The sequence below is a fragment of the Artemia sp. Qi Xiang Cuo genome, chromosome 15 (genome assembly GCF_049724085.1).
Source record: "Artemia sp. Qi Xiang Cuo chromosome 15, ASM4972408v1, whole genome shotgun sequence".
Lineage (NCBI taxonomy): Eukaryota > Metazoa > Arthropoda > Branchiopoda > Anostraca > Artemiidae > Artemia > Artemia sp. Qi Xiang Cuo.
The window spans coordinates 48,877,021-48,902,186 of record NC_142808.1 but is presented as its reverse complement, the minus strand read 5'-3'; the positions used below and the strand labels follow the sequence as shown (position 1 = coordinate 48,902,186).

Below are 25,166 nucleotides of genomic sequence, written 5' to 3'. Positions count from 1 at the left end.
AACACACCAGAAGATGCTTTAGTGTGTATAGCAGAATTAACAATGACTTGCAAATCTACTGATCACCATCAGAAATTTTAATTCTTGGGACTGGAACCCTATGTTATTACATCATTAGGTTCGTTTATACTTGCCTCTAAAAACGAATTAAGCTTCATGACAAGAAGTGGCAGATATCCGCCTCTAAATACTTGAAGCTTTTCAAAAATTTAAAGACAATGGTCTCATTCTAGATACCTTAAATTCTGTTACTGTTGATTTTAATAGGAAACACTCAAAATTGACTGTTATGCATTTATCAACATACAGTGGCTGTTTCTTGAATAATTCGAGCTAAAAAAATACTTATTATTATTTTCAATTTTTTCTAAAATATTAGTTATAAGCTTAAAATTGAACTTACTTAGTAGCATAATAAAAATAAAGCTGAATATGATTTTTGCGTAAAAACTGATTCCTCCGTGAGGGACTAGAGACTGACCAGAATAGAATTGCTAAATAGCTTATCAGTTATTCTGCATAGTGAAAAATAAACATTCTCAATGAATGAATTACACTAATGCTTTCCAGAATAAGTTTTCCAGAAAAAAGTAAATAACTCCATTAAACCAAAAATGAACAAAAAAAGAGAGTAAAATAGTCGTTACTTATGCATTATTATTTGAAAAAAAACTACGTTTTCTAAAGAGTTAAAGAGGCTGAGTCAAAAGTTTAAACCTTAAAACGTACAGGGATTAGGAGATAAAGTTGGGGGGCTACCGCCCCCCAAAACTCCCCCTTTTGCGGCCTTTAAATAAAAAAAAAAAAAAGTTTTTTAAACTGAAAGTAAGGAGCGACATTAAAAATTGAAAAGAAAAGAAATTATTACGTATATGAAAGGGGCTGTGCCCTCCTCAACGCCTCGCTCTTTACGCTAAAGTTTTTATTGTTTAAAAAAAAAGAGTTGTGAGAAAGTCAAACTTTCTCAGTTTGAGAAAGTATATATATATATATATATATATATATATATATATATATATATATATATATATATATATATATATATATATATATATATATATATATATATATATATATATATATATATATATATATATATATATATATATATATATATATATATATATATATATATATATATATATATATATATATATATATATATATATATATATATATATATATATATATATGACTGGTTTCGTGTAGCATTTCCCTCTACAGTCTATAGCGGTGTGTGGAATAAATGCATAAGTACCGATTATTTTATTTTTTTTTTTTTTGTATAATGGAGTTGTTTAATTTTTTCTGAAAAACCATTTTTTGGAAAAAGCTTTTTTTAAGTAATTGACAAATACACATCCCTCAATCAAGATAGTTTTTACTTAGCTATCCCGATACTAGCACTAGTCAAATTGCATTCATTGACAATGTTTATTTTTCAGGATGTAGAATAACTGATTGGCTAATTTGCAATTCTATTCTGGCGAGTCTCCAGTCCCTCGCGGAGGAATGAATTTTTATGCAAAATATCATATTTAGCTTTATTTCTATTGATCTACGATACAAAATCAATTTTAGTTATATGATTAATATTTTGGAATAATGGAAAATTAAAATAGGAATTTTTTTTGTTTGGAATAACTTAAAAAACAGCTCCTGTATGTTGATAAATGTTTAAGAATTAATTTTGACTGTTTCCTATAAATTCGTGACAGTTAACTTATTTTTACATTAGCTTATAAAAGCGAATATTGGAAAATTTTAAAATATGAGAGGAGGATGTCTCACACTTCTCGCTAAGAAACTTTATTCTGGTCAGTAAAGATGGCAATTCCAATGGTTTACTTTCTTTTTAATCTGACTCTATTTTCGAGTGGTATAATTTTCAGCGTTATGATTCCGTGTATCGATCAGAATTCCGTAGTAATAAATTTTCTAAAGTCCATGTATAATCTTTTATAAAGAATGTGGTGCCAATATGTTTTTATTATTGCTCTAGCCTTGGTTTTTGCAGTTAACTGTTTCACAGCAATTTTTGAATCCGTAAAAAGGATAGCGTTCAATGTAGGGTTCCAGTCCCAAGAATTAAAAAGTCTGATGGTGATTAGTAGATTTGCAAGTCATTGTTAATTCTGCTATACACACTAAAGCATCTTCTGGTGTGTTTCCTCTCAGCATATCTGATAAATTATTTCGTAAAGTAGAAGCTATCGATATGTTAGAATTTTGTCAATTAGATTTAATATGGTCGGGCGTCAAAATCTTGACACTATGACTTGCTTAAATTTGCAAATTACGTGTTAGGCAAAGCGCTTCAAAGTCATTTCTGTCTTTCTATATAAGCGACCACTCTTTTGTGCAATCATCTGAAATATATGACACTTAAGCTTTCGCGTTTTAAACAGTCTTTTGCATCCTTTCCTTTATTCTTATCATTTGCTGACGATTTGGTTTGTCAATTTCTGCATAAGAAATAAAGAAGTATTGGATGATACTGACTGGCAGGTGGTAGTAAAAATGAAGCCGGTGCGCAGACGGTATGGCTACTCATTGTACTTTCTTACCGGTCTGCATTGTGCGTACTTTACGCGTTGCAATTGAAATAGCAGGACGTCTTTTAGATCACCAAGGACGATTGGGGTAGAATTTTCAAGCTGGTGACAGGTCCCAGTGTACTGGGACGTGTGGAAACCTTACTTTATTAGAAACAGCCTTAGCCTTTCCTAATTTTATGCCCTTAATGATACTTGAGATTCCGCTTGACCTGAACTTGGGACACCTTTAGAAATAGAAAAACCAAGGCAGAAGAGATAATCTAAACGAGGGGTAGTAAAACCATTGCACAGATGGTGAGGACAAAGAATTTTCTTAAATGAAATAAATTTATTGTGTTCTAGACTTAATTACGTTGCTACATTTTGGCTGTGGCTGTAGTTTGGCTGTGACATTGTCTTACATTGCATTTGCTGTCACATTTGCAAACCAAACACATTAATGAATACAGTGTTATGAAACAATGCAAGAAAAATAACATCGCAACAATTTCTATCCAAATTCTCAGCCAGTTAGCCAAGGCTGAGATTTTTTCTTCGGTTTTAGCACTTTAATGTTACATTTTACCTGTGGCTGTGGTGTGTAAAATTTTATTGTGCTAGATTTCGTAAAATTCGTTAAATGCTACAGAGCTGATTCTGTTGTCATATTAATTGAAAAAACAAATGTCTTCTGCTAGAAGTAAACCACGAAATCGAAAATTAAAACGACCCAAACTTATTTTTTCACAGCCTATTTAACATCGATATATTAATACAATAAACCAACTTATGATTTTTGTGTGATTTTAGGATAATGCAAAACTGGCACATTACTCGAAACACAAAACTAAAACCAATTAAACACGATTATTGTGTCACCGCTTTTGAAGGGTGGTGGGAAGGGATACCAAAGAGGCATTTTCGTTCTTTACTTTCATCAACAAAAACTTTTTTTAATTAATTACATAAAATACCGTCGTCACCTGATGACTTATCAAACTACTAAATAATTGCTACAGGATTCATTTCTTTATCAGCTGATAATGGTATCCTTTTTCAAAGGTGGTGGAGGGCTGCGTCCAAGAAAGGGATTGTAAATTTCATGTGAAAGGTTTTTGATCATGTAAACTATCATCAAACTCTCTTCATGCCTTCCATTCAATAAAAATACTTAATTGTTTTGTGTTCTCAGCAAAGCAGTAGTTTTGCATAACCCTTTGTTGGTTTAATTTGCACCACTCAGACTTTGAAGCAATAATTTTTGCTCATTTGAAGATTCAAATTCACTCTTTACTTTCGACTAATGAGCTTCGTAAGAAGAATGTAAAAGCAGCATAGGGACAACTGATAGTTAAGAGTGCAGTCGGAATAGAGCAAAAACGGTCGGAAATGAGCAAGGAAGGAAAACCAGAAGTGATAGGATGGTGTCAGCTACTGAATTACGCCTTGCAGCGTGGGTTGCAGCTGAAGATATTCCTTTGAGAAAAACTGATACTCTCGTTCCCGTTTTGAAAAAGTCTTTTCGGGATTCAGCTAAAGCAAACTAAATTGACTGGCATTGTTAAAAATATTATAGGATCTCATGGCGAGGACACTTTAGAATCTGTTTTCAATAATCGCCGACGAAAGCACGGGTAGATCAAATACAAAGTCCTTAGTTGTTATTCTGATGTATGTAGACAGTGAGAATACCATGTTGGAAGAATTCCTGGCAAAACTAAAGGTGAATGACACAACGACAAGTGGGCAAAAGATTCTTCTGACGAAGCACTTTAAGAAAGTTAACGTTCCATTAGAAAACATGATTGGGCTTGGTCTTGATAATGCGTCGGTCTATATGGGGAGTGAAAACGGCCTCGCAGCCCAGCTGTTGTGTGAAAATCCGCAGCTGTTTGTCCTTGGTTACACTTACCATGCTGCTACATTGTGTACTTCGGCTGCAGCGAAGCAATTACCTGCTTAAGTCGTATCTTTCGTGAAGGAACTCAACAAAATCATAAGCACAAACCCTAAGAAATAGTTGGAACTAAAGGTTTTCCAGGAGTTTTGTGAAATTGCCAACCACAGACTTCTGCAGATTAGCGGCAAACACTGGTTGTCTCTTGAAGCTGGAATTAACAGATTATTTGAACAGTGACTAGACTTGCATTTGTATCTGACAGACTTGTCCCTAACATCGTCGGACAGCTCTACAATGGATAAAGTCAAAAAGCCGCTAAGTGTGATGCATTTCGGCGTTAAAATGGTCTACTTGTACTTCCTCTCGTATATATTGGCAAAGATTAACAAGTTCAACCTTGAGTTCCAGTTGCATGGAACAAGGATTCATTGCATTCTGAGACGTTCCCCTGAGCTTTGCTTGTCTACTCTGCAGTCCTGAAAACTTTTTGAAGCTTGAAAATGTCAAATTTTGGATGAATATCGAGTTGCGCCTTGAAAGGCTGTCAGTGGAAGACCGACGTCACTGGTTGCAAGCCATTCGAAAAGCCTGCCTTGCTTATCTTATTGAACTTGCTAAGCCGATCCGTAATAGGATAAGGCTGAATCACCCTGTTTTTACATCTTTAGAACCCCTCGATCCACTGAAAGCTATGAGCAACAAAACTATGTCACTTTTCCCTCTTCTACAGAGGTTTAAACATGTTGCTGTTAGAGACTGCAGAACGGAAGGGGAGAGGATGAAGGTGCTAGAGAACCTTAATAGTGAGTATGAAGAAAATGAAATCCGAAGCGGATTTATCTCAGAAATAGTATCAGAATTAGATTTAGAGTATCCTCCCACATTCTGGAAGAGGCTTACCAAACTGAAAGATGGTAGAGGGAAAGCCATTTTCCGAGTGCTCCCCAAGTTTATGTTGACCCTCTGGGCTTTGCCCCATGCTTCAGCCAGTGCAGAGTGGCAGTTCTCCAGTTTAAATATTATCAAGACGACTGGGCAAAACCGATTAAATATTGACACAGTTGGACCTCTCATGCACTCCAAGCAACTCTGCCTCGGACACAAAATGCGTTTAGGAGTGGGAGATTCCGTCCGCTATGATTGATAGATGCAGAAATTGAAAGACGAAGGCGAACAAACCTGGTCCCTGGGAAACAGAAGAGAGTGCAAGACAGGCGGTTAAGCTTTGAAAAAGTCAAATTTGTTCTTTCAAATCGGACTTTATTATTATTTTTTTTCTTTGAATTTCATTTTTCGTGGTCGTTTGTTTGGTTTTTATGTGTACCTGAAAATTTTGTGAAGACTAGTCGTAAGTATATACTGAAACTATAAACTTTCGGAAAAGTTGGTTAAACTATGGAGTAAGGCCGAGTCTGTCGAAAATTAGGGGGCTGAAAGAAACTGTTTGAACCTAATGAATAACTGCGAACACATTTCCTACATATTTGAAGGCAAATAAGCCGAATGACCAAAAGAAATCATATTAAGATGCTGCACAAGCAGAACCAAAATGCGCACTAGTAACTTTTTATTTTTGTTTTCATTTTGATGATAAAAAGTATTTACTAGCTTTCTCACGCCAATGCGCGTGTCGCGGACCATACCGCGACACGTGCTCTTTTTTGGCAACATCTAGTAAAACGGAAGCCAATCTAGTAAATTGTTTTCGTCCAAATCCCAAATCGCCAGAGTGACAACGCTGATGTCGTATGATTGCTTAGGTGTCGTTGGGAAACCGACGCTTCCACAAACCACGATGATGAGTAAAAACGTCTAGTTATGAGCGTGAAAAGGACCGGTTTTGGCTTACGTCAAAATGTCGAAGCCTGGTCATTTAGGATTGTTCATTGTTCCTGACTGACTTTCTTGTGAGCTTGCAAGAAGTAGATGTATTCCGAGTAGTTGTTGTGATTTGTTGAAACCTATTGTTATTACGTAATTTTGAATGTCTTTGTTGGATGCTAAGGCAATAATTGATTTTTAATAAGATCTGATTATAGTGTGACACATAATTCAAAAAAGAAGGAAGTGGCGAAGGGGAAATAAAATGAATTGCGTAGTGTCTAGCAATAGCACCGCCAGGGCAAAAATCTGAATATATATAAACAAGGGAAAATGTATTAGTGCAAATTTTCCTATTCAGCGGTTGATACAATTTTATTCCTTTAAATAAAAGAAATTAACCTAACAAGGAATCGAAATAAACTTAAACCGAGAAGTAGCATGTTGCGGTAATTTTTTTTTTTGTATACTATAGCTCCAACAATTGCTGTATAGCACGCAATTGAAACACTTTATGAACTGAGCGTGGGCATTATGTATTGTTGTCAGTTCAAACATCACAGTTTCCCTTTTTTCCTTTGAATTCGAGAACAGGTTGAAGTTCAAATTTTACTCTTAAATTTTCAAGCAAGAAATTATCGGCCGAAAATAAATTATAGAATGTAGGAAAGGCCCCTTTCAAAAGTTTTCACCTGATTGATTACCAAAATGTACGTATTTGTTATCGTATTCCAACTTACTTCTAAGCCGTAAAACGGCTAATGGATAGTTACTGGTAAGAATAAACTTCTTTTGGTTTCACTTTTCAGAGGCACCGCTAGTAAAGAGCTATAACCCTTCAGTGTTTTATTTTTGTAACTGAGGAACTTCATGCAGAAGAGGTGGCTGTATAAACTTCCGAGGGAGATTGTTCAATTAGTATCGGAAGTTCTAGTGCCCTTGTTAACAGTCAAAACTAGGCGAAGGTCAACCAGCCCCCCCCCCTTTCACGCCCATCTTTACTCAAATACACTAGATCAAAATTTTGAGGTAGCTATGCTTCCAGGGATGCCATGCCCCCGTAGCTGTAAAGATTGTTGCTAGGCTTACGCAAGTTAGATATAAGTGTATTTCTTGTATTTAGTGTTTTATTACGTTAAGGGTATATTTTTGGTATTTAGTGCATGTTCCATTTCAAGGGTATAGTTGGTATGTGTTGTTTTAAGTACTTTTTTCTGACTTCTTTTGTATTCAAGGAAGTGAATCACCATGACCAAAAACCTACCAGCAAATGAGATGCTAATTTGGTGGTCATGGAACCAGAATTCTATGCTTGTGCCTTGGAAAATAAGAAGGGGGTAAGGACAACTTGTGAACACTTCAGCTTTGAGAACCAACAGTAACAAGTGGTTAGAGGAACACCGCTGGGAGAGTTCGAGCAACCTCCACCTTTCTATAAAATACGGTGCGCTGGGAGAGTTTAACAATAACCTCCACATCAACTGCCGTCGGAGAGTTCCAGTAACCTCCACTAGCCAACTATAGACGGCGAGCAAGGAAAGTGCAGCAGCTACCTCCAAATCAACTGTGCCAGCCGGTGCAAGTTGACTATAGCTCGGATTCTCTACGGCTTCAAGAAGACTGTTCACGAGTGTACTCTAGTATTGTATTTTGCCTATTAGTTTATTAAAGTAGTTTTAGCAACATCTTGAGTAGATACGAATCCTGCCTACCACGCTACCCAAGGTCTTTTCCTCGTGGAGGCTTGATCACCCCCCACTGGGGACCAATAAGACGATATCTCTTGAGAGAAATACACCATACTTCACATTGGTGGCAGCTACTCACGGTGTTGTTGACTACTCTTTAGAAACTCCTTTCTAATAATTCATTAAGCTGTCTCTATTTCCTAGCCTTAAATTTAAAACCATGCCGGCCGACTTAGAGGCCCATGTTAAAGACCTCGAAGCTAGGCTAGCAAATGCAGAGGCTCGTCTGTCATCGCAGAGAGTTAGTTCTGATATTTACCAACCAACTCCTCCTATGCCTGTTAATTATTATATAGAACTATGTCCACCAATCCCTATACTTTCGAATCCAGCCGATATTTATTCATGGATTTTAACTCTAAAACAAATACAAAAGAGTCAGTGGAAGGGGGACGCCTTAATGGTGTCTCAGGCTATCTGTTACACCAGGGGGGAAGATTCAGAGATTTCTGTATAATGCTGATCCGGACAGTATCAAAAATCTTTCAGACCTCGAAAGAACCCTTAAAATAGCCTTTTGCCCAGAAAAAAGTGTAGGACAAAAACTACAAGAATTAGTTAGTGAAAAACAGAAAGAGAACGAATTAGTCTCTCAATTTTATTCTAGAATAGTTGGTAAGGCAAAGGATTATTGCAAGTCAGCCAACAAAAACGACGCCAGTAGTCGCATATCAAATATTTTTAAAGTGGCTTAAAAACTAATATCGTGTGCCAAGTAATGGAACAAATATCACAAGATTGCAATAATGATGAACTACTAGAATTAGCTACTGAATTTAAAACAATAGATTTAACATTTTGAAGTCCTAAGGAACTTTTAACTGCAGCAGTCAGCGGTCAAAACATCAACCATGATATGTAACAAAGCTGAACTCCCTTTATGTCAAGATCAACTAGTGTAATTATTTCAGGAATAATTTTAGTGGTAGAATTAACGCTCGTATAAAATGTTGGAAATGTACGGGCCCACACAGACAATCTGAATGTAAGGAACCTACAACGTGTATCCACTGTGGTGAAATAGGACACAAGTCAAAATTTTGCTTAGCACCAGCGCCTATAAATCTACCACAAGCAAACCAAAAATATACCCTTAACGTAATAAAACACTAAATACAAGAAATACACTTATATCTAACTTGCGTAAGCCTAGCAACAATCTTTACATAGCCCTGGTCCAAGGATTGTAAATTATACAATTTGTCCATTGTTTATATGAAGGATTTATCATTAGGAAATGGGAAAATATTCGATTCTTGGTGTATCCGAAAAGATATTTAGGAAAAACTTTTGAGAATGTTGAGGGGTATGTTATACTAAATGAAAATGCAGTACGTGCATCCAATTTATCAAAAACGATCAGCTATCGTTTTCTTTTTCTTCTTCTTCTTCTATTTCACAGCAGGTGGGCTTTTCAGTATTTACTATTTCAAGCAAGTTTTTAGTCTTTTATCTTATTCCTCTGTAAATATTTATCATGTGTCGTAACAGGGTGTAAGGAAACTTAGGTCCAGACTTTTTAGAGGGATATTCAGCTTCTCAACTTTTTTTTATGTAGTCTTGCAGCGTTCCTCTAGGGACAACCATGGCAGTTTTATATAATCCAACAGACTTCTTGTAGAATAAAGGAGAAATAACTGCTGTTTTGTTTTATTCTGGATTACAGCCACCTTTCTTTCTTTTTCTTCTGTTTTAAGTTTAAGTATTTTATCTTGAATGATATTTAACAGAAAAAAATCGAACTTCATTTCACAACAGCAAACTGGTGAATATGGCACGTCTCGGAAGCTGCCAAAAACAGGCAAATAATAAGAGAATTCAATGTGAGTTTACAACGCGAGTTTTCTAGTATTCGTAATTAGGCGTAAGCTTTCAGACAAAATTGAACAAAATTCCAGAGTTAATCACCATAAAACCAGATCCAATCTAATATTTTTGGTAAAAGTATTAATTAAGGTCAGACATTTTAAAAACATACACTGCCATCTGTCAAAGCTTTTAAAATCCACCCGAAGCCCCATAGGTTCTTATATTGAAACCGTTTGCTTTGGCTAAACGTGGGCCGGTCTCCCCTATGAATTTTGCCCACCTATAAACTTTTGAACTGAATTCTTAGAAGAAGATATTATCTAACCATAATTTGATTTGTGTCAAATCGCTTTTGTGGTGTTTATGTTTTCTGGAAATAGGAAGTGGGTCTCTTATATTGCACTGTTGCAGGAAAAGTAGAACATAGAAAATGTTAAGGGTCGATTTTTAGCGAAACATAGAATGACTAGTTTCTAACGACCTGTATTCAAAGGACCTCGGGAAGTATTAGTAAGACCCCTCTATCACAGAAGCGGCTACCCCCCTCTACACAAGATGTTGCCTACGCCCATGCTTGATACACAGAAATATGTTTTTGTCGACCTTTGGAGGCCAGAAGTGAAGTGTCTGTTTACGAAGAAAGGAAAATAGGTGACTGATTGCTTGTCTCTTATCTTGACTATGCTGAACAGATCAGGGTGAAATAAAATATTTGTAGGTGAAAGAATACAAACATAGGTACAAACTAAATTGTACCACATTGTACCATCATTTTGTAATATGTACCATATTTTGTGTGATTGTACTAAATTGTACCAGTAGAGGTGAAATGTACCAAAATAGTACAATTGTACCACGCTTGTCATCACTGAATCTAGCCATTTTCATTTTTATTTTTAGCCCATAATTTAGTCTGCTAATTTAATAGCGCATTAGCGCTGCCTAAGCAAAGAACGATGTTGGCACAAAGTATTATGTAGTTTTTGATTTTTCTTCGTATCTTTCTTTTAGATCAGGGTACTTTGTGTCGAAGGAGTTGTCGTACATACTTCGAAAAAGGCTCATTCGATTGGAAACTGGAAGGGCTTGTGCCCTTTTTAATAGCCGAAAGTAATTGGAAGGCAGCTGACACTCCCTTTCATACCCACAATTTCCCCAAACACATTCAATCAACATAGTTGACAGATCTGGAAATTATATCCTTTAGAAGGACACTCCTCCAACAGCATTCATGGCAAGGGTTGTAAATTATGCCCTGGGGGCATATAAGCTTTTAATAGAAAGCGATGTGCATTAGATTGGGTATTCTAAGGGTTAGTGCCCTGTTTAATAGTAAAAAATAATTGAAGGGTAACTAACCCTCTCTCAAAATTACTATTTCCCCAAAAATTGTGCAAATGGGAGGATGGGCGTGGGAAGGGGATTAGTTACTCTCAAATCTCTCATGGGTAAGATAGTGAAAAGGAATTAGAACTTAGTTTTAATTTGGGTTGCAATTTTGTAAAAGTCATCTATGAGGGTCATTAACGAAAATGTAGGTTTAGGTTTATTTCATAAAATAAACAGAAAACCAAGCCAGGTCAGTGTGGCGACTATGAGTGATGGGAGAGGTAATGTGTGAAGGCGGCTACAACAGCCAGATCATATCTATTACATGAAAGAGGAGTTAGGGTAAGAACCCCCTGTATTTTGACAGTGTGTGATCTTGTACAAATGTTTGACTAAAATATATCTTCCCTAAACAAGAACAGCAGATTTTTAATCTTGGACGTGATGCAGATATTTAGGATTGGCTGACTACAATCTTGTAGCCAAGCTTTTTTAAATATGATTGCTCTTTTTTACAACACGTGTCAGTGATTGAATCTGTCCATGATTGAGATACTTCAATTTTAAGATCCTTTGTTCAAGATTGCTTTTTTCAAGAAGGGCAGTAGCCTATTTTCTAAGATTAGATTCCAGCTAAAAATTTGCAATTGTAATTAGGCCTTACTACTAGCTGTCAGTAAATTTGAAATAGTTACTTATGTATGGTTGAAATATTATATGGTTGAAATATAGTTAATTATGTATGGTTGAAATATTTCAATTGGAGATTAATTGGAAACTATTTTTCCAGGTGGTATTATAGATATAACTATTGAGATGGTGATTAGGGACCTCCAGTGGTTTTATGACAAATAAGGAAACACATTTATTGTCCTCGATGTTAAATTGAGAATTTAAGAGTTAGGAACTTAAGAATTTTCGGAAGCTACCATTTCACGCTGCTAAGTAACGCTGCTATGTCACGGAATTAAAACCTCAGTATTTACAAACAACTGCCTATGGCAAGTACTCAAGAAATACTGATTCTTTACTATACCAAGGTGTCTTGAAATAGATAGGTCCTTAAATGTCAAGTTCCTACCTGGAATTTAATCTGGAGTATTCGAAAGACAATTATCTATTCAATGGATGTGCTACAAGAACTAGTGCTGAATAAAAACTCACCCTAGAAGCACAAGCAATTCTGGAAAACTATCTGTGCGCGCACTTATTTGTTTAATTTTGAAAATCGCACTTGATTTCTTAGCAGTAAAATCGAAAGTCTTAGCCACGCGAGAAAAAATGCTCCAACATTGCAATTGACGCAATAAAGAAAAGGCTAACATTATTCACAGTCAGCGGAACACTACCACCTCAGCTGACGCTGGCGGCGTTACACCATTTCGATGGCGGTCGCCCGGGTCTCTCGTCAGCAGAATTTGTAGCATGCGCCAGCGTGGCATCGGGATCTATATACACAATTGGGAGTGCCGATTACACCAGGTAAGCTCCCCCCTACAATTAAGGTTATGGGTTCCCTTGTATTAAACTGACAATGCAAACTTTTCAGTAAATTTATCTTAATTTTTTTCAGTAAAGTAGAAATTATATTCTGGCTTTTAATAAGTATAGGGGTTTAAAACCTTACTCATATTAATTTCTGCTCGTTTAGAGTTTGACTCTTTTATTTATTTTAACTTCTGTTTGTTTTGGGTTTCATTTATTATTGATACTGATTTGTGGTAGTTGTATGCTTGGTAGATTGTTTGGTACTTATGCATTATATGCTACACACGAAAGAAGTCAAGTTTGTTTAATAATTCTTAAATAAAATAAAATAGTATGAAAATATAACACTTTAGAAACAAATTTGGGCTATGTATTTAAACATTAGGGGGGTGGGGGGGGGTAAAGCATAGCATATATTAAATACGTAACCTAACCTAGGTACCTTTCCCCCCTTCCCAAAACCCCCTAAAACAATAGTTTAACTATTGTAAACGCAATGTGAAGCTACGCTTTGCGATTAATTTATCAATTGCAAATAGCTGTTTATCTGGTTTCCTGTAGTATTTTCCTGTACAGTCTATAGCGGTGTGTAACATATAATGCATAAGTAACGACTAGTTTACTCTTTTTTGTTCATTTTTGGTTTAATGGAGTTATTTACTTTTTTCTGGAAAACTTATTTTGTGGAAAAGCTTTTTTTGATTAACAGATACACACCCATCAATCAAGACTGTTTTTACTTGGCTATCCTGATACTAGCATTAGTGTAATTCATTCATTGACAATGTTTATTTTTCACTATAACTGATAAGCTATTTTGCAATTCTATTCTGGTGAGTCTCTAGTCCCTCATGGAGGAATCCGTTTTTGCGCAAAAAATCATATTTAGCTTAATTTTTATTATGCTACATAGCAAAATCAATTTTAAGCTTATAACTAATATTTTAGAAAAAATTAAAAATTATAATAAGCATTCTGTTAGCTCGAATTATTCAAGAAACAGCCACTGTATCTTGATAAATGCATTAGAGTCAATTTTAAGTATTTCCTATATACTTCAACAGTGATATTGTACTTGTTGCTTAGAAAGAGACCGTGATCGGTCAATAATTTTTGTAAAGCTTCAATTATCTAGAGGTGGATATCTGCCACCTCTTGTCAAGAAGCTTGGCTCATGTTCAGATGGAAGTTTGACCAAATTATCTTGATGTATTAATGTATAAGTTGTATTATGGATGCCAACAATTAAAGGATTAATTCATAAGAGTCAACTTTGACTGTTTCCTACATAATTTAATAGTAATGCCAAACGTGGTATAATTGTACTATTGTGGAACATTTCACCTCTACTGGTACAATTTAGTACAATACCATAAAATATGGTACATTTTACAAAATTATGGTACAATGTGGTACAATTCAGTATTTTTGAACCTATGCCTGTATTCTTTGATCTACAAATATTTTATTTCATCCTGATCTGTTCGGCATAGTCAAGATAAGAGACAGACAAGCAGTCAGTCACTATTTACCTTTTTCCGAAAACAGACACTTAACTTCTGGTGTCCAAACGTCGACAAAAACCTTCTGTGTATCAACATCAAGTCTTACCGATTGAAACTGAAGCTATAATGACGCATGGATTCGTGATGGTTGAGAATCTAGTGAAATAAAAGCAAAAGCCAACCACCCAAGGTGAATCTGCTCAGTTTGAAAATTTTTATTAAGAAGAAGGACCCTGCTGAGAGAAAGTAAAAGTAAGACGAAATATATATATATATATATATATATATATATATATATATATATATATATATATATATATATATATATATATATATATATATATATATATATATATATATATTTCGTCATACTTTATATATATATATATATATATATATATATATATATATATATATATATATTTCGTCATACTATATATATATATATATATATATATATATATATATATATATATATATATATATATATATATATATATATATATATATATATATATATATATATATATATATATATATATATATATATATATATATATATATATATATATATATATATATATATATATATATATATATATATATATATATATATATATATATATATATATATACCACGCTATACATTGTATTTCTCTACAGCGGTGTCTTGGATCATCCCGTAAAAACGGGTTTTTCGTCGCGTCTACAGTTTGACATTTATAAAAGAGTAGGTATAACGAAGTAGTACCTATATTATTATATATAACATTAGGAAACCAGTCACGAAAAACCCGCCAGACGGGTTAACTGTAAGAGACCGCTATAGAGAAATGCAATGCAAAGCGTGGTTTTAATTGCGTTTACGATATTTAAACTGTTTTTTTGGGTTTAGGGGGGGGGGGTGAAGGTACTTAGGCTATGTTAGATTAGGTTACGTATTTAATATATGCGCTCCTTTACCACCGCTCAACACCTTGCTCTTTACGCTCAAGTTTTTTAGTACTTTTAAAAATGCATCTTAGCCTATTGTTCTAATTAAACGGTCCTTGTGTTTAAGGAGTCATTCTAACAGAATTGGAACAAAATTCAAACTTTAGCGTAACGAGCGAGATGATCAGGAAGGAGTAACCCCATTTATACACGTAATAATTTCTTTCTTTTTTAAGTTTTAATGCTGCTCCTCACATTTATATGAAATAACTTTTTGTGTATCATAAATTTCAGATCGTTTTTAAATAATGCCAGGAAATCTGGCCCCACCTCCACGGAGAAATCCGCTCCCCACGGAAATATCCTCTAGACAATTCGATCCCGGTGAAAATTTACTCCGGACAATTACTCTTAACAACTGCACGCGTAAAATCGAGACGGAAAAGAGAAAGCAAGACATAAAAAAAAACTTTGTATAAGAATTCTGGCAAATTCCCCCGGTGCATAATTTCCCCTGAAAATTTCACTCCATGGAAAATTTACCCGTGGAAAACCTCCCAGCAGAAAATTTGTCCCCCCCACCCTATAATGTATGCATACATCGCAACAACAAACACTCTGCCCAAACACTCGCCAAATTTATAACCTAAAGACCGCTCCCCTGGGGCGGTGGGGGGGGGGGAATCTTAAACCTGAACCCATGTTTATTGGGCCTTTTAACTATGATTAACCAAATACCTATCTCACAATTTTGATCAGACGATTTTGGGAAAAAGGTGCGTGGGAGGGGGCCTAGCCCCCTCCCACGCACCCTGTTGTTATACACCTAATTGTTATTGTTATACACCTAATTGTTATACAGGTCTAAAGTTCCATAGATTCCCTGTAGGAATTTACTTATTATGGTGCCCTTATGATTATCATGATTCAAAGTTCCTCCTAAAAAAAAGAGTTCTAATACTTTCAGTGAAAACAGCATCTTAAAACGGAAATGGTCTGACTTTTATGAGCGTACAACTTCATTGTTTGAGCTGCTGGGTTGACTGTTGTTCCCCACTAATTAATGACCTTATTTTAGAACATCTGGTAGAAGTCAGTCTTCAAATTTATCCATTCAAGCCTTCGTTTATCCGGTTTATTTTATTACCAAATATGTGGAAAGTCAACAAGTGCAACATAGCTTTATCATTTTGTTATGTTTTACAGTGTATAATGACTGAAAATATTGCAGGAAACAAATTTGGTCATGGCAAAAACTGTTAAGATTAGTTTTAAAACCTTGAGGAGCATAAATGTAATGATCGATAACTTGATAAAGAATAGAGTAAGATTTAATGTACTATACAATACAGACTTAGACAAATAATCGAATTTCTTTTTCAGATTATTAAAGATCAGCCGTCTATTGACAGTTTTTTCAAGCCTATTGGAAGACAGACGCCTCAGAATAAAATTTTATGCATTGACAAGGATCAGTATCCAAGTCATACAAGACATATAATTGAGAATTCTTGTATACAAAAACCAACAACGAATTCCTAGAACGTTAATTTTTGTCTAGTTAGGAGAGCTTCAGAAACACTGAGAAAAAGATAAAGCATGGACATAGTTAGTAATAAAAACAGTGAAGAAGAATCTCATACATACTCATCTATTTTGACCAATATTTGAGAACAGTATTCTGACGTGGAAGTTTTAGATCGAGACAAAAATATAAGAAGCAATCTGGCTTTTGGGAGTGTATTGCAGATTCAGAGTTGAGCCGGTCTGCGAGCACTGCTGTAGCAGGGAAAGAGGAAATTCAGTCTGACAGCTCAACTGCTGTTAGAAGATGTTTAGAAGATGACAAAACGCCTTCAGTTACTGATGAAGCAGAATCACACGTGACGGCTGCTGGAGCTAAGAAAGCTACTACAAGGAAGCAGAATGAAAAAACAAAACTTACCCCAAACTGGAATATTGACATTGAGGGTAAACATTACATCGGCAAAGGGCACACAGGACAGCCTCACTGTATTTTGTGTAATACCAACTTATCAGGTAGTAGTTTTCAAATTAGGAACCACCTGAGCAATCCTACTTATTTAAAAAAGGTGTCTGCAACACTTAGTACTGCTCCCATGGTCCAGTTCTCAATAAATAGTATAGAAACGAATGACAGGCTTCTAAAAAGTCAGAAAATCAGACAGGCCGAACTGATTTTAAGTGGATTTCTGGCAAGGCATGAGTTGGCAATCTATATTATGAAAGAGCTTCCCGAAATCTCGAAAACAGCATTTCCCGACTCGGAAATTGCAAAGGGTGTTCAGTGTGGCCACAAAAATTCTACGCATGTGATGAATAAAATAATTGGACAAGTAGCTTATGTGGACTTGTGCAACCTTATGAGAAAGAACTGTTTTTCGGTAATCATTGATGAAAGTACTGATGTGAGTAATTCAAAAAGCCTAGTTGTTGTTATTCGTCATGTCGATGAAGTAAAGGAAGCTAAGAATGGTGGATGGAAGAAAGTTGTGAAGGACTCATTCTTGCAATTGGTTGAAGTACAGCAGTGCACAGCTAAAGGTATATATACAGTGTTAACAAAACTTCTGTTTAAAGAAATTGGAGTGCCAAAGCAGAATCTGATGGGTTTTGCATCAGATAATGCATCTGTGATGATGGGAGTACAAGGTGGTGTGCAAGCAAAGCTTTTGCTGGATTTACCAAACCTATTTGTTCTTGGATCTACATACCACTCCATCCATTTGTGTGCCAGATATATATATATATATATATATATATATATATATATATATATATATATATATATATATATATATATATATATATATATATATATATATATATATATATATATATATATATAATGTTATATATATTACTATTGCCATATATATAATGTTACATTTCTACTTAATTTTAATTTCTCTAAGCAGGCTCCCTTTTCCTCAATAAAATTTTTAAAATTGACGAGATTCACCTAATCACCATGGGTGGTTGGCTTTTGTTTTGATTCCAATAGATTCCCAATCATCACAAATCCAAGTGTCATTATAGTGTCATTTTTAGTTGGTAAGATTTGATACACAGAAAGCTGATTTTGTCGACCTTTAGACGCCGGAAGTGAAGTGTCTGTTTATGAAAATAGGTGAGTGCTTGTCTGTCCCTGAGACAGACAAGCAAAATTGTAAATTGTAAACCAGACACGCAAAAATTGTCATATGTTTACGATAATTTTGTTCCCTGAATTCAGGAAATATAGAAAAAAATTCGGTTTACTATAAATCATGACCTTTTACTAGTTTTTACTAGATTACGGAAAATTTACTAGATGCTCTAAATTTAATAGATTTTTTTTTACTAGATCTAGTAAAATCCTACTGACGGTGGCAACCCTGCATCAAAGTATAAAAACATACAACAAGTACTGACAAAACCAGGGCTTCCACTTCTTGGGAGAAATCACTTCTTTTAGGGACACTTATTTTGAATCTAGGGACAGAGGGAAATTTGGGTAAAGTAATGGTTTTTAGGGAAATCTGGAGTAAAGTAAGGATTTTAAGGGGAAATTTTCTTTTTCAAACAGACTGAAAAATTCTCAAAGATTGCGTATGCTCGGTTTTTAAAAAGGCTTATGTAGCAACACTGGCTTACGGTGTTGTAATTGTCGAAATTTCAAAAAGCTGAACCCTGGAATATTATTTAGGTAGCCTAGTATTTATTTATTTTTTATGCAATGGCTTTGATTTGCTTAAACTGCCGACATAAGGGAGTATTGGTTAGGCTATGCAGCAATTGTGGGCAAGGTTTATATTGACGGATTATTCAGGTGGCTAAGATATAAACTTACCTCTATAGTCAGAATTGCATCCTGAATCAAAATTTAACATGCATTTGCGTCTAAAATGAACTTTATCCCCTGAACTTTACCATCTTTAAAATGAATTTAGTGATGGATTGGCTGAGGGTGCATCCAAAAAGTCATTGAAAAAAACTCAATTCCCTAGCAAAAAAATTGTTGGATTTTGTATAAATACTACCAACGTCAGGTTTGGAGCCAATAGATCTGTTTCAACACTAATGAAAGCCAAGGTGTCCCACATATTGAACGTGAAATGCTCATGCCATCTTATTCACTTATGTTCATCCTATGCATGCTTGTCACTTCCCAAGACACGGGAAGACTAGGCGTGAATTATCTATGCCCACTTTTCCAAAAGCGCTTCCAAACGAGATAAGTATGCTGAATTTCAGGAGTTTTTTCAGTCAAAAGCACTTTCATTTCTTGCACCAGGATAAACCCGTTAGTTGTTCCTTCAGGCATGCATAAAGAGGTTTATTGTGCATCGGGTTGCTATTACTCAGTATTTCATAGAAACCACGTTTGACAACCCAACTGCGACCAATAACCTTATCTTGTCAACATTACAAATCAAGTTGACATAGCCATAACTTGAATTCATGGACTACTCTCTTGGCCTCTCCAACGAATTCAACAAAGTTTTTCAATCTGAGCTTCCAGTTTTTCAGTCCCTAAAGGCATATGTCAGCAAACTTGTGAATGATGTAGCGTCTAACGTCTAACTATATTTCCAGTATTGCTTTGTTTACCGAACTGGATCCTTACCTTTCAAGTGAGTACCTGCCTTTAAACCAGACATATGTTGGAATAGCTGCATCCAATTCAATGCAAGGACTCGTAGAAGCTCAAGGGCCAAGTGATAATATTGATCTCTTTTACCAGTCTTGCTGAAAATACTATTTAGTTCTAACCAAGCACACCCAAGACCCTTATAAGACGCTTTGGTTGAAACAAGGAATGCACAAAATTTTAAACCAAAATCTCTAAGGCCACTGTTTGTGAGATTTCTTGTTCTAAGAGAAAAGTGTTGCCTCCAAGAAATGGACGTAGAATGGAGGTCATAGACAATGACTGATGTCACTGAGCTTCATTTGGGAGATGCCCAGGTTGAAGACCTGTCAGTTGAGAAGTAGTGGATTAAGATATTTTGTCTGGATACTCGCAGTGGCGAAATCAAGTATCCAGAATTGCGGAAACGCATATCACTGATCTTTTCTTTGTCTCTTGGCATTATACAAACTGAGAGTTTGTTTAGTCCCCTGAAATTAATCAAAACAGATATCCGAAATAGAATCGAGAATTCCACACTAGTATCACTTGTTCGGGTCAATTACTGGTTGAAAAACAAAGATAAAACTTCATCAACTGTCAGCATACCTATCACTGGCTTCAAGACGAAACCTAACACCAAGTGTGATGAAATGCTTGAGATTACACACACATATATATATATATATATATATATATATATATATATATATATATATATATATATATATATATATATATATATATATATATATATATATATATATATATATATATATATATATATATATATATATATATATATATATATATATATATATATATATATATATATTTATATATATATCTGAAGTGAAAAATAACAGTTTGATGCTGCGCTGTGCAGCATCAAATCATGCAATTATGTTGGTTGTGTAGAAATGTAAAGCAAATATCCCTTCTTTCTAGGGAGAAAAATAGGGAGAATTCAGACGTAAACATAAAGAATTTAAGGAAAAATTGATATAAAAATAGGGAAAATTTGAAATCGAAAAGTGGAAGCACTGGACAAAACCTATCCTCTCCACACAAAAAAAGTGACCCTTTGTCCGCGTCTCCGGAGACGATTCCATACCTATGCGAACCTGGGAGTAGAAAGGCCTTATTGAGTCGTGACGGGAGTCCATATATGGGCAGAGTCATTAGGGAGATGGTTTTTGTCAGTGAGAATGAAAAAACAGAATTTTTCGCACTTGAAAAAACAGGAATTCTCTCACTTTTATGGATGTTTCCATGGATGGTTATGTGTGTTGGTCGATTTATTTGATGTTTTTCATGGTTGTCAACATCAAATTATGGATGTTTTATGGTTTTTGTCAGTGAGAATGAAAAAACAGGAACTTTCTCACATTTATGTCTGTTTTTATGGTTTTTGTCAGTGAGAATGGAAAAACAGGAACTTTCTCACTCTAATGGATTATTGAGTCTAATGGGGGCAGGTCAATGACACTTCCTTCATGTTGTTGCTCGAGGCAGATGTTATGAGTTTCCAGGAAACAGTTAGATCACGTTTCCTTCTCAGCCAATCAGAGAGCTGGTTACATAGTAGCGGCGGAGTGAATATAAAGAAAGGATTTTTGTTATATTTTTATTAGTCTGTGAATAGAATTCAAAGGAGTGAGAAGAACAGTTTTGACTTTACTCATTTGGATATATATTTGTGTTGATGGCGATGAGTGGAATGTTTACTCTATTAGAAGTTGATAGTGGAGTTGATGGTAATAATACAAGAGCACCAAACATTGCGGTGGAAATTACGAAAGGATCGCGGCTTTGTCTGGAATGGGATGCAGTATATGCAAGATATGTGATATCCTTGAGCACATTTCAAATGGAGGATCAATTATGTTTCGCCGCAAAAGTTGATATAGCACATGTAAATAGACTTCTATGTGCTTTAAGTGCATTAGTGAAACAAATCGAAGACAATAAATTCTATCGCTACTTGTACATGCATAGTATTATTGGTGTTGTTGTAATTGTTAAATAAAATTATTTCGCAATCGAAAATGTTCCCTTTCTTTTCTCGTCAGTCTAGAGTCAGCAGACGGAGTTAAAGTATTGAAAAATGAATTAATTTGAGAAAGAGAGAATTAGATCAAATCTAGTGTTTATGGAAAAACATTTGATTTTGGATGACGATTTTCTCGAGTTATCTCTTCAACGCAGGATATTCTCTTGTCAGGGAACACTTGACAATATAATGAGGAGTGATTCCCCCCCCATTGAACTATTGTATGAAACTTTTAAAATGTGATTCAAATGCTTATAGTCAATTTATTGATATATTAATTGGAACAAAGCAGAATCATATTGTGGATATACTTTTGAAAACATTGCCAATGGATTCAATGTAGATGGCTCCCCCGTCATTCGAAAGAGGTAACGTCACAGAGCTACTCCTCTCCCCCATTCCTCCACCTTGAATTTATGGAGCGAGGACGCTCAGTTTCGTTTTAGCTGTGAGTGAGTTGACATCGGAAATCGAAAAATGTTCTATATATGTCCATTGTGCATGTACACTCTAGGCAGTTGGACTCAATGTGAGAATTGTACAGTTATTGATGACTATAGTGAAAAGTGTAAATTATGTAATCCTTGTAAATTACATAGAGGCTATGCTGAACAAATTAAAGGATGTAATTCACATCTTGAGGAGGTGTGTGACTCTGATTCTAGAGGGCACCTGTGCTCTAATTGTCACTATAATAAATGTGATCAGTGGGAGAATACTTACCCTGCTATGATTGGAAAGAATCCTAAACATGATTTTAGTTTATTTCTACGAGATTGGTATCGTTGTAGATTTAAATATTTTTGGGAAGAGGAATCTGGTCTACGATTCAACTGTTGGGCTAACAAGACAATTTGGTTACTACGTCATCGCTGTGACGACACTGCCTACTGTGACTATAAGCCAAGTAGTTTTTATTTAGCAGTTACAGAATGTGATTCACCACATGAAAACACTGTACGTGATATTGCTTCAAATAGACAGATTGAAACTCGTGAATTTCATAATATGAATGCAAATAGTATCATTGACTAAACAAAGAAAAATGACAAGAGTGAAGTTACATTGTACTGTAGAAAATGCGACCCTGACTTTGCAGTGAATCAAGATCAATATACAGTGAATTCAAATGATTTACCGGCATTAGTTGTTCACGACAGTTACCTATACATCGAACAAGGAATCTAAAGTGAAGATTTAAAGACATTGTTGTATATATATGCATTTTATTAATAAACGAATTCACAAACATTTTTTAAACACTTTACTATTAGGACACTGAAATCAATACTGTATAGGTCTGAGAGGATATTTTCCACTAGTCAGTTATTCAGACGTGGATTGTCAACATAAATGTGGAGAAACTGCTTGTAAGTATAGCCGCGACATCGGAATACAAAATATAGTAGTGCATGGAAGCCACATCTTTTAGTTTTTAGATCCTGCACCCTCTCCCGATTTTGAATAATAGTTTTCCCACTGCTCTCAATATAGTTGCTGATGTGGGGTGTGTAGAATGTATAGGGTAGACCAAGAGGGTAAAAAAATTCAATCGTCTTCATTGTTTGAAAGATGCACATCCAATGACCCGTCAGCACAGTCAACGGAATGCTATTAATAATAATCAAAGTATTGTTGACGCTTTTAATTTTTCCAAGATAGTCCGAGGGCAGACTATAGGATTTTTACTGGGACATGTAGGGGTCCATATTAAATACATTGATTATTTGACCGGTGTTCATGGCGCCAAGTCTAGTAGAACACTGCCTTCGGGAGTGATTTCCCAATAGGTTTCATATTGATTTAGTGAGATTAGTGCAATACTCTCAGCCAATGGGTCGGCAAATGTACACTCTAAACGCAAAGTCCCCATACGTACTATACTCATATCCTGTGTACCTGACAAATCCAGAACAATGATACCATGTGTTTTAGCAAACATATCTTCGGTTATACCATTTTCAAATAGTTGAGAGTCATGATCTAGGGTTTGCATGGTCAACTCGTACAATGTTCTATAGGATTTATCAAAAGATAGATTGTAGAGTGGGATGCCGTTTACTTTGCACACAAGAGATGAAATTCCAGACATTTCGAATTTATGTGGACATTCAGTCCTCGATCTTAGTGCACTTGCGCTCTTTAAAAAAACCAAATCGAGCTTTGACGTAATTTAGCCAATGATAAAGGATGAGTCAGTGAAGGTGCGTGATCCCCTTGCAATATGACGCCTATTGGTGATTGTATGAGGTACAAGTAGTTTAATATTATTGCCACTGGCTCTCAGTTTTTCCACGGCCAAAGCAACAGAACTCATAACCTGTTGTTTGCGTACATGAATCAGTGCCGAAGTGAGGGAGAGACTTAAATCCGGATTGACAGCAAGTTCTTTTCGCAATATGACATTGGAGGATGCAAGCGTTAGTTTTATATCCACTTTTAATATTAGGTGGTAGCCCTTGGGGTATATTAAATATTTCATGATATATTTTTCCAACTAGAAGTAATTCACTAGTTGTAGCATTTTTAAGTGCATCTGTACTATCAGTATTAGTAATATATTTATATCCATTGGAGATGACTCTCATTTCCTTGTATGACTTTGGTGTCATCAGCATTAATTGCATATAGATTGTATAATTTGAGAGATTGTTGCTTGTGCTAAACAGCGTGTCATTGATGTAGACACTAATTTGACGAAATAAATTATGTAATATACAATATTCATAAGATATTCCATCGCCCCGAATCGGCATTGTATTATCGGATTTCCGGACTTTCATTTGCAAATCTATAAATGTTGAAGACATGTCCATGAAGTAGTCTTCATTAGAATAAATTTGAAAGTGGATATTATCGGAGAGGGGTTGTTGTGGATAAAATTGTTCATAGCATCCATGCTTGACACTCACATCAACATTTTCAGCATTGAATAGATTCAATGAGGTGGTGATTGAAGGTTGAGAATCCTTATGCGGTAGGTAGGACATTTTAGGAGAAGAAATCTAGTTTCGATCTAACAATTTTCTTCCTGGGACTTCTTCTTCTGTTTACAGAACGTGTCGGCTTTTTCCTTCTTTTCTTTGACAAGAGGGATGATATCTTTCGTTTCAGACCTGAGTGGAGACTGATGAGTGATGCATTGTTTCTTGACCTTTTTAAGCCTTTACCATTTTGTTTTAATCTCTAGCCAAGGGTTCGCGCACTGGACCTAAGATTTTCCGTAGCACTTTTTTTAAAATTCTTACCAGAGCCTCAATCGTACAGTGTAGAGGATGCAAAATCTGTCGCAGCCGGTACAAGATATTTTCTAGCCAGAGGTAGTGAAGAGCGAAAGAGCTTAGCAAACCAACTGCCAAGACCGTAGCCAGACATTGACGAGCGTCCTTTGTAATAGTCCATTCCATTGC

The 25,166-nt window shown here is 35.3% G+C and overlaps 1 protein-coding gene and 1 non-coding gene across 2 annotated transcripts in view; both read left to right on the top strand.

Moving 5' to 3' along the window:
- LOC148943773 (adenine DNA glycosylase-like) overlaps positions 1 to 25,166 on the top strand; it is a 149,246-nt gene that overhangs the window by 18,715 nt on the left and 105,365 nt on the right. The gene's annotated exons all lie outside the window — the stretch shown is intronic.
- On the top strand, positions 6,166 to 6,379 carry LOC148943774 (small nucleolar RNA U3). The gene has a single exon (XR_016143029.1). It is a non-coding gene; the product is annotated as a small nucleolar RNA U3 (small nucleolar RNA).